Below are 12012 nucleotides of genomic sequence, written 5' to 3'. Positions count from 1 at the left end.
TCATGACCTGCTCAATATGTGCAAAATGCATACATTATTGTCTCATGACAGCTAGTGTTCTGTCCTTCATATGAACTCTTTTGCTTAAATGGAAAAAAATATGGTGAAGCTTATGAAAGTGCTGCTGCCACCTTCAAGGGATTCCTACTTGATTTACTAATTGTAGCACAATGAGAAAAATTTATGCCACATAACATTTATAAAAGGAAAATTGTTCCCCATAATTAAATGTCCTCCCTAGATCCCAGAACTGAGATACAGATCTTTCCAAAGGATGCTAATCGTATCACTCACTCTAACATAATAGTGCATTAGTGTTCAACCCTTTCTGAGGGAGAGTGGGCAAGGTTGACATGAAAAGGAATGCCTCTAGAAACAGAATCTCAGGCATGTTGATCTTTAGATAGAAATGATTTAGGGAGAGAAAAGTTTTTCCATCATATCTTAAATCATACCATATGTGTAGTCACCTTCTACCATCTGAAAGGCCAACTTAGATCATCCCAGACATCATGTAGAAAGGCAAGACAAGATCATCAGCAATGAAGTCTTAGAAAGTCTACCAGCACGGAAGTGATTCCCACTACAGCACAGCTCCATTCATCTGGATAAGCCCAGAGGATGGATGGCAGCTCTATGGCAGACTGAGTATAGACAGGGGTCAGGGGAAAGAAGCAGTATAGTGACATATTAAAACACAACTTCAATAATGTCACACCTCCATGAAGTGTTGGAAGCTGTAGCAGCAACATACAGAATGGGTTGGTTTAAATCAATCCCAGAGAGAATGTGTCTTTTCCTGTAAGTAGAGCCTGAAACCCAAGCAAAGAGGCCAAACAGTAACAGTAAAGACTGTCCAGATAGGAGCTACAGTTACAAAGCAAAGAGTCAAGTAGCTTACTCAGGTATTATATAATAATAAAGCCACAGGCCCATGTTTTTTGGTTGTTCAGTTATAAATACTAAGAAGCACAAACGTGCACACACACACACACACACACAACACACACAGAATGCCCAACAGGCACTTTTCTTTTTTTTTTCTTTTTTTTTTTTTTTTTTTTTAATGTCTGCTGTTAATAAAATATTTTTACAGAGACCAAAAATTCAGAATAGTGCAAAACATCTCAACACCATGCATTCATGACCACTTCTCATTGATTTTAAACATTTGTTCCAAGTCTCATATTAAGAGAGAAATGGGGGCATCTGTGCAGACGCCGGACCAATGGGATGGAATTAAAACAGACAAACAAACAGCGTCTTGAGTTCACATTTGCAATCACATTGGTAAGAGAAGTTGTGTGGAGGAAGAACCTCCCTGGACTGTGTGGTCAGGTTTGGGTGGGGTCTTAGGGGGCCAGGACCAGTGTTGGGGTCTGAATCCCCCTGGCTGTGTGGCCAGGGATGCATAGGGACCCTCTGCCTGTGACCTGTGCCTGGAGAGAGCCACTATGGCTGGGTGGGGGGCAGGGGAAGGTGGAGGGGGTCTTACCTGACACCATCAACTTGATTTGTCTCTTTAAAAAAAATAAAAGGCAAAGAGAAGAGCAACAGGTGTCAGTGAAAACAATTTTGGTCCTTGACAATTCTTAGGAAAGGATCAGGGGAAAGCAGGGGTCATGATGTGGACCAGCCCCCCAGTCAGCTCCCCCATTCTCTGCCTGCGCAGCAGAGGTGGGGCATCTCCGGACTGTCTCCACTCTGCCTCGTGCCTCAGTGTTCCCACCTGTAAGATGGACAGCGCTCTGGGGGGCATGGGGCAGAAAGGTCTCCGAGGTCCCAGCCAAGAAAGGTCCCATGGATTTCTAGTTGGCTAATATTCTTTTTTTTTTTTTCTTTTTTGCATAACAGGCACATTTTAAATACACAGGGCTACGGAATTATAGAATAAACTTTTCTGCCTCTGAGGTCCCAGTACCTTTACAAACATGATCCTTTAAAAACAGAGTTCACATTTCTTTCTAAGTTCATGGCCTTTTTAAGACTTTTGAACATCTCCTTTTCGCATATAATGCTGTGAGCTACTCTAAGCAACATCCATGAACCTGCTCAAAAACATCCCAGTGGCATACCTTGGGTATTCCAAGGATGAATGTATCTGAAAGACGAGTGTATCTTTTAGTGCCTGCTGTCTAGCAAAATGTCACGCCACTCAGCACAGACAGATCGGAACAATGAATTTGTCCTGAGTTAAGGACCTGTGAACTGATCTGTTGAAGTTTGAACAGGCCAACAAACTCCCCAGAGGGACTCAGAATTAATTCTCCCCATAAGAACCACACTGAACTAGATTCTCCCAACGTATTAACAACTATGTCTTGTATATGTCGATATTTTCAAAATCCCTAACTTGCCCTGGGAATGAAAGGAAAATGAAAAATGGAAGTTTCTGGCTTTCTAGTCAACTATCTCCACATCAATATTACTGAAAGATGGGGGAAAAGTAGAAAATAGTACAAAAATAAGAATTGGTTTTAAAAAGACACTATGATCTTATGGTCCTACCCATGTACATGATGACACTTAATGGGACATTACAACAACTCCTCCCAAAGCCAGATGATTGCAAATGTCACTTTCTCACTCCAGTGTAAGTTGGTAAAAGGGCTGATAAGAGAGGTGGTAGCAGGATGACCTGAAGGGAAGAGTAGGGCTTCAGCTGCTGGAAGATGGAGAGACATGAGTACAGTCATTGCTTGTTGACTATTTGAAGTGCCTCTTCACCATCTAACCATTCATATGAACAAATGCAGACAACTGACAAACAACTGAAGGACAGTGTAATGGTGAAGAAGTATAAAGATAAGCAAGGATGCAAAAGAAATGGGATAAGTGGAATTAAATAAGATCTCATTGAAGCTTCTGGACAGTGAGAAGGATCTGGATGCCCACACTTGGGTTAGCTTCCGGTCAAGTCTGACTAGTAACCTGGCTTCGTTCAATATGGCCATAATAAAACATCTTAGAAACTGCAAAGTTAGCACCTATACCTCATTCTAGGCAAGCTTGGATGGTTGACACAACATGGAGGATAACAAAATCTAATGATCACCAAAATATTAGTACCAAGTTCATTTGTTTATTCACAAAATATTATCTAAGTGCCTGTCATGTGCCAGTTATTAACTCAGGCTCTAATGATACAGTAGTAAACAAGACAAAGACATCTCTCCCTCATGCAATACACCCTGTTCAGAAAGATAAATAATGCAAACAATATATGAGGAAGTGATGACTGCAAAGAAAAAAATGAAGCAGGATAAGGGAATAGAATGTAAGAGGGTGCTACCCTGGATAGGATAGTCAGAAGACTTCTCTGAGGAGTTCGTCTTGAACAGAAGTGAGTAAAAGTAAGAATGAACCAGATGCAAATGCTTAGCAGGACATCACTCCAGACAGAGGAACAACAAGGGCAAAGGATCTGATGTGGCTGTACACTTGGCTTATTCTAAAACCATCAAGGAGTCTGGAGAACTGTGTGAGAGGGAGATGCGTGGGAGAAGATTAATTCAGGAAGTCAGCCAGGGCCAAGAGCTTGGAGGTTCTTCTTGGCCCTTCCAGGACATTTGGTTCTATTCTAGAAGTAGCAGAAAGCAGGAGGAGGGTCAAAAACGGTGGTAGGATCTTATTAACCTTGAGAGGATTAGCGAGGTACCAGAATTAATTGCAACACTTGCATAAAGCTTTTTACATTATCGTTAAAATATCAAGCCCTTACAGTACATATTTATTAATTACAATCCATTTCATTTTAAATACATTTAAGGAGGCTAGCAACAACTTTGTGGGCTTCATTTTAGTAACACTGGCAGTTAGAACAGCTAAAATGCAGGCTCTGAGTGGGTTTTAATAGAGAGTAAGAGGTTCATGCAGTAGAAATTTACACGGATGATGAGAAAAGCACAGATAGCTTCAGGCAGAAGTGGCTGTGGTGACACTAGCCAGAGTATGCACTGTGTACCTGGTACCTGAAGTGCCCATGAAAATTTGGGATGACCAGCAATGAAGATGCCCTCTAAAATTTAAACTATTACATGAGCAAAAGGTTCCCATTAAGAGGCAAAATGTCTTCTGGATCACAGCAACCTTCCTGGGAGAATTAACATATCTAAAGAAAGAAAATGACAATCTGAAGCAGAGACAGGTCAGCTATGGAACCAGAGACACAGGGAAGTCTCAGAGGCACATTCTGCTCCTGTCCAGGAAAGGGACATCCTGGCATTGTCAAGCTGCTCAGACTGTCTGTTCTTTCTGGCAGGTAGATGGAGATGGATGCATGCTGCCATTGGAGCCTGATGAGACTAAGCATTTGAAACAATCATCCTGCTCACCAAGCAACCTTCTATTAATGTGGCTCCCTATGTAGCTTGCCTACAGGGCAGGAATTCACCGGTCAGACTGATGCAAATGTCTGGTCCAGTTAACCGTAATATTTTTCACTGTAAATTAATACAGTGGCTTTCCCATTTATATGCTTCAGTCTTTTGTGAGTTCAGTACAAGTCATACCCTCTGAATAATCAGCTCTGGGCATTAACCAGATCAAATGCAGAGACCTGCATTGCTGAGGTCTGGGCTCCAGCTGTGATGAATTCACCCAGAAATGCTACCCTGCAAGGTCTCCTGGCAGCTGACCTCCTCCTGGGACACACTGACCTTGCAGTACCTGACATCTGAAATGTCGACATATGCATTCCAACACGGGCTCTCCTGGGAACAGTCACCGCTGGGGCATTATGTTCAGGGAGTTGTAAGATGTGATTAATTAAATATTGAAGAAATGTCTCTACTGGCGGGAAAAGAATTTTAATGATGTATACTATGGACATACTCTTTAAATATGATAATAGCTAATATTTATTGATTTCTTGAGCACTAAGTGACAAACACTATTCTAAGCATTTTAAATATGATTTAAGTACTATATTTATTCCCATTTTAGGGACTGGAGAAACAGAAAGTAAGAATGATTAAGTCATTTGCTCTGGGTCATATCAGTAGTAAATGATGGACCAGTGATTTGAACTCAGACCTATTATCCCCAAAGTTAAAAGAATGTGCTCTGGAGCCAGACTTGCCCTGGCAGGAAACTTGGCTCCACCACTTAATACATTTTTGACCTTGGATAAAACACTAATCCCCCAAATCAGTTGTGTCTCTAAATGCCTAACACAAAGGGTTATAATAAAGCACAAATGGAATCATAAAAATAAAGTACTTAGCAATGCAAAGTGCTTTGTGTGATGTATCTTGCAAAAGTTATCTGTTAATGTAACAGAGTGTCCAAAATATTTAACATATTAAAAGTAATACTACATACGCAGATCAGTGCTTGGGGCTAATTTTTCGTATCCTTCTCACTCTAGACAAACACTTCTGGTATTTCATGATATAATTTTGTTTATATTTAAGTCTCATTCTAAAAATTTGAATCAGCTTTCAAAAATACACATAAATACTCATAAATAGATCAAATACAAAAAAAAAGAGTAGTGAAACACAACTAAGGGTTGTGTTATATGCATATATTTCTGTAACTTTGTTTGAACTGCACAGCTCATTTGGCTCTGAGCTCCTGAGAAGCCCAAGCCAATAGGGTAATGTGGTTAGTTTAAGGTTCACAGTGCCCATAAGATAAAAAATAAACCTCTTTTTCCATAGTTCAGAGGACTGAGAGAATGTATCCACAAGGGTCCTCATAGAGGTGGTACTCTGTAAGGGAGTCACATCATCAACCAACTAAGCCCTACAATGCTTATAATAATAAACCTCAGTAGCTTTAAAATCACAAAATTACATTTCAAGAATCTAAAATAATATTTTTAAAAATAATTTTTAAAAAATAAAGTGTCAGATTGAATGGATGGGTTTCCCTCTGGCTTGAAACTGGACTGCCTCACCATCCTGTGTCCTTGCCCACAAGCTGTCTCATCCCTTTGTATCAGCTGCTTTCAGGTCACCCCCAAGTCTGTGGTAGTGTCCTGTCCTTGTACAGATTTCCCTCTGCAAAATGCCAGGCTGTACTTTCCCTCTCATCAGCTTTTATTCCAAAGACCCTGTGCTTTTTTTTTTTCCATTTCATTTTGGGTTATATTTTCCAATTCTCTGGCAATGCAGAGAAGAGGTCAAAGTCATCCATCTGGAACTAGGAGGGGAAAAAAAAAAAAAAAACCCTCCACCAAACAGCAAGCTTACTATTCCAAACAGTAAATGGCTGGGAGAGACCAAGTGCCTCTGGAACTTGAAAACCTGGCTTCAGACAATAAATCAAAAGCACTTAAGTTAGTTCCAAAGCACCTTGGGCTTTCCTACCTGACTGGTAAAATATTGAAATAAAAAATAAAAAGGGTAGTGATGAGGAATGGAAAAAGGCATACTCCCTAACGGACTGTAAAAACGACTGGAACACGGTCTCCATTATGTTCAGTGTCTGCTTACATAAGCCACCCAAACACATCCCGCATCAGCATCCATGCTGCACCTCCCTTGCTTGTGCCTCCAAGTCCATGGCCTTTTACGTCTTCCCCTTTTGTCTGTCTTAGCCCTTTGTATCAGGTCCACCTTCAGAGGTCACATATATACTGTCACTTGCTTTTGAAAACACTCATCCTAATCTCCACTTCCTTATTTTTTTTTTTTCTATCTGCAAAAGTCTGTGCCTGTTCATAGCCCCGGAAAGACCAGAAGGGCCAGGGCCAGGCTAGCACGGAAAGGTCATTCTCATACTGTTTTCTGCACAGTCTCAAGTGGGGAGTCCCACAGTTTTCATAGAGGGAGCCTGTCTTTTTCCCTGACATTTCCAGATTTAACTCCAATAAAATAGCTAAAACCCTGCCTTGGATATTTGAGAACAGCATGCTGCCTGATAGGTCTGATTCTGATTGCAAATCATATGTTCTGCTCAGCACTCAGCACGTGGTTGATAATCTCCCAGTCGTGGTTTCCACATCTCTGGCTGGGGAAAGCTAACTGAACTGCATCATGCTCTGCTTTCCCACAGCTTCCCCTCGTCCTCTTCCGTCCAGCCACAGCACTCTATCCTGGGGAGAGTTCTTACCAGCTGAGTCGTGGCTTTCACCTTGACTGCTCATTTAAAGGGATGAGAGAAAGAAAATTAACTGCTTACTAATTGAACGCACCACTCCTTGTCGCTGGAGAAAAAGTAGGTAACAGCACAACTGGTGGCTGGAGATGATCACCTCGCCCCCTTTCCATGTTCACAAGCCCCTACAATTTTCTTTCCACACACGAGGTATCACTCACAGACAGTGGAGAATAGATCCTGAAGTGTCTTGGCCAAAGTCCTCTCTCAAGAGCTCAATGAGTCCATGTTTAGGTTAAAAATAAGCCTGGTGCAAGAATAGCAATATTGAAGGTGAAGATTTCTACTCTGACAAATGAACTTAGTCTCTAGTGACTGGGGAGGAATGAGGTCGTATAATTTTCCTAGCGCCGCCTAGAATAGAGTAAATACTGTATTCTTTGTCTTTACAATGATAAAACTGCAGAAAAGGAAGTTGACCTGGCTTGCTCAAGGTCATGGAAGTGTGCTGAAAGTTTACATAAACAAAACAAATAGTTTCCAGAGGCCCAGTCTGGCATAGGAACACTTGGCAACCCTGATCTCAGATGCAGTGCCCTCTGTCAAAGCCTTGGTGGGGAACATGTGTCTAAGGCAGAGTTGAAATGGTGGTAGACGTGAAGTCCTGGCATTATGAACTCAGAGCTCTCGGTGTCTCCATCTGCCCCTGATTTAATGTGGATGGCAGTATCTCTGCCACTGACAAGAACAGCATTTCTTGTCGTGTCGTATACTAAGCTATTTCTGCCATGACATATATCAACTGGACCAGGATCCTGAGGATTTATTGGGAGTGTGAATAACTGCATGTGAGCGAGGTCCCGGCTCCTTGTCTGCAGCCCGGGGGAAACCCTGCTAAACGGAGCCAATGTATATATTCTCTTTTGGACAGGGAGCTCATATTTAATGCATAGCTTTCTTTGTCTTCCCTGACTGCCCTCTGAAAAATTATGTTTTTAGTAAATAAATATTTAACAGATTTCCTCATGTCTGCATGTTCTATTAGTTTGGCTGAATTCAATATCCAGTACTGTGAAAGCAAAATGTAACACAATTTTTTTTAAAAACTAATGATATGGTTTTATGGGTCCTTTTTTATCTGTTTACCTGGGTTGTTACTTAGAGTCACATCCCAATTTTGTTTTCAACATACAGATATCCATATTTTGGGGCATTTAAACATGTTTTAAAGAACATAAGTTTGAAGAGATAGGAAACACATTCATACTATCTGATACTGGGAAACCTAAGATCATAGGAATTCTTCACTTCTAGAGAATACTAAATGTATTCTCTTCTTTTGCTTCTTTGATTCCTTCCCTGAAGCTTGTTTTCCAAACTGTTAAGAAGACATAGCAAAATTGGATTTGCTCCATCTTATCCAAAATAAAATTGACTACAACTAACTTATTATGTATTAATTACATATAAGTAGAGAGCATCTACCCACTTGGTCCCCAAACCATTGCATATATCAAATTTAAGTGCCTCTGGATTTTGTTATAAGCATTTTCAGAAGAAGCCAACTGTGGTTAAAATTCACAACCTGTAGATACTCTTCACATCAGATACTGCAATCGCCTGGAGATATTATTTTTATAGGCATTCATTTATTTCCAATTTCCACAACATTCTGGGAAACTTCTGTATGAAAGGCAAAAAGCAAAAATAAAATACATAGTGCCAGGTTATATTCTGATGTCTATAAATAGATCTCTATCAGTGACATTTATTCCTCCTCCTCAATGTTTACAAATGGTAATATGCTCTTCTTTGTACTCTGATTTGGCTTTCTTTTTTGTTGTTGTTGTTGTTTTGCTGTGTATAATTATATTATTCCTGAAACACAGATGTGCTTCTTCTTTTTGGTACATTATTTTTGTTTATATAATCTATTAATTAGGTACATCTAAGAAAAGTAACTTTATAACATATGTTACCAAACGGTGTGCCTTATAGTGGCTGAGAAGGAAATGAGATAGGGAAGGAAAAAAGAGACCATGAATTGAACGAAAGCAAAATATAAACATGCTTGCATTTAAAAATCAGGTAGCCTCATGTCACTACAGACCTGGAAGGAACTAATCTAAACATTTCCTTTTACAGATGAGGAAACTGAGTATCTGAGGGGTTTGCCTGATGTCTCAGAGAGAAAGGCACATCTGTACATAAAATCAACAGGCCAGTGTCATTTTCATGTTGCTGACTCAGGGCACCTGGACCGAAGGCAGCTACTCCTTTCAACCAAAGGTCTTCTAGCTCTGGTTCCACGATCCTGTGTTGCATTTAAAATGCAGATTAATCTCGTACTTTCAACGGTGCCCACCACTAAAAGGTACCTATAAGACCTCCTAAGACCCTCTGCCGCCTCCTTATGTCATTCCCCCCCTTGTACTTAGCCATATGAAGACATAGATATAGCAAATAAAATGAGTGTGACTGAATATCTAGAGAACACAGACACCTCATGCCTAATACAGTAGGCAATCAATTATGTCTTGAATTCTGAATGAATGTGCAAATAAATAAATCCGAGAGGATGTGAGATCTAAAGCTATATCTCAACAAGAGACGAGACAATAAAGCATTTTTTATCTTACCCAAACACAGTCTATTTAGACAAACCTAACAAATAACTCAGGGGTCTCGGCTATACTTAGGAAGACAATTAGAGACTCAGAGAATAAAAATCTGTCCACACCACCCTAACCTCCCCTTGTACAACATATTTGTCTTAAACTTTGAACACCATGTAGAAGCAAAGAAAGGAGTGAATTTATATAGGCCTTTAGAAAGCAGTTCAAAACAGACCACAGAGAGATCACAAAGCCATCATCTGCTAGTGTTGGAATGTCTGGATGTCTGTGATGAATGCATTTGCAAATATTGCTGTGAAGTAATTTCCTTCCATTTCTGGAGTACTCCAGATAAATCAGATTCCCCTCTAATCACATCTGCTTCATGTGTATGAGAAAAGAGACTTTGTCTGCATGACATACAATATGTACTTGGAGGGTAGAGGGCAAAGAAGCTTAGTGGAAAGCGACCACATATAATCATAATGGGGTAGAGCAAAACCAAATAAAAAGTCACAGGATGCTTCTCAAGCAGAGACGATGCAAAACTGGCATCCCAGGCGTTGCCATGAGAATATTACAGGGCATGCGTAATTCACCTGTCAGATGTAAAGAAGACCATCCACAAATGGGGCGCCATGTTGAGAATTGGATAACCTAGGTTGAGTACTTTAAATAAACAAATCAGATTCACCATGCTACCAACCCAATATATCTACCAATAGAATCAGAAAAGAAATAACGTATTAAGAGAGACGAAAATTTTAACTGAAATGCAATTAATAAAGTGGCTACATATAGTTCTAGCCTATGTCAGAATCAGAGGTGGTTCCAACAATTTAAAATAGTATCTAGTCATAGAGTGTGCTAGAATTCAAAAAAGAGATATTAAATATAGTGGCCCCTCATGTATTCAAAGGTTCCTTCATGGTAACCTGCTGATAGCAGATGCTGTTGGTGAACTGCCCAAATTCACTTGGGAGATTCCATTCCAGAAAATGTTCACCGTGTCCTACTGCAAGCCCATGTGACTCTCCACTGGAGGGCTTTCTCTTGGCATTTATAGGGCAGGCTGGAAGTACTGGGAAATTAACATCCCTAGGAACAGCTCTCAGCTAATGACAGATGGAAGTGGGAGGACAAATCTCCAGCTTCCTTGCCTTTATCTTTTTTTAAAATTTTTATTGGAGTATAGTTGATTTAAAATGTTGTGTTAGTTTCTGCTGTGCAGCAAAGTGAATCAGTTATACATATACATATATCCACTCTTTTTTAGATTCTTTTCCCATATAGGTCATTACAGAGTATTGAGTAGAGTTCCCTGTACTATACAGTAGTTCCTTACTAGTTATCTATGTTATGTATAGGTGGGAAGGCTCTGAGGCTTGTTCCTCACAGTGTCCCAACATTTCCCAGTGAGGCTGAGCCCTAGGAGTACATAACACACCCTTTATTGCTTCCTTGCATTCTTGGTCATACTTCCACATTCCATTACCTATTTTTCCTGAGATTATTTCCCAAATAAACTACTTGCACTTACCTCTTGTTAAGGCAACTTAAGGCATGACCTATTCAAAACTATGCCAAGAATAGGAAATTCAGTCACAAAAATGGGTCCAAACAGAGGTTATAAATCCCATGTGTCAAAATGCATGTATTTTACTTACAATGAGAATAGCAAGAAGTAGTAGGAACATTAAGGAACGAGGCCGAAAGCTACCAAAAAGATGTGATAACTTCAGAAGCATTCAGAGTAGGGACAATCAGGCTTCAATAACCTAGTAAAACCTGAAGGCATTAGTACAGTATCTCAGAGTACTGTCCCTATTTATACTGATGGTATGGGTCATTAATCATTAAAAAGTTGAACAGCAATTGGTGTGCTCTATCTAAGAATGCAGGGGATACACAGAATAATTTGTAAAAATTTATGTTAAGAATTGTTAAAAAATAGTTATTTATAAAGTAAACTTCAATTACATGGAAAATGTATTAATACAGAATATACCACTATCCTGGGACTGGAGAAAAAAGTAGATGACATAATACAGGTATGGTATAGTTATACCAGGTATGGTATAACTTACTTGAGTTAACAGTTCAGCAAAGTTAATTCATGCTGACACTCTACCTAGAAAATAGAGCGTTATCACTGAGGTGAGAAACTTGAGGCATAGAGGAAGTAACCCAGAGTTAGGAAGAATATTCGTCTAATATTTGACCTGAGAACTTACTGAGCTAATTTTTCATAATTTCTTAAAATCACATCTCTTTCATTTTAGAATAATTCTGTGCTCACAGCTTTTATTTTATATGGGCTGAATTTTATTCATACATAAATAGAGGAAACTTA

Source organism: Kogia breviceps, chromosome 5 (genome assembly GCF_026419965.1).
Source record: "Kogia breviceps isolate mKogBre1 chromosome 5, mKogBre1 haplotype 1, whole genome shotgun sequence".
NCBI classification, from domain to species: domain Eukaryota; kingdom Metazoa; phylum Chordata; class Mammalia; order Artiodactyla; family Physeteridae; genus Kogia; species Kogia breviceps.
This window is presented reverse-complemented; position numbering follows the sequence as displayed.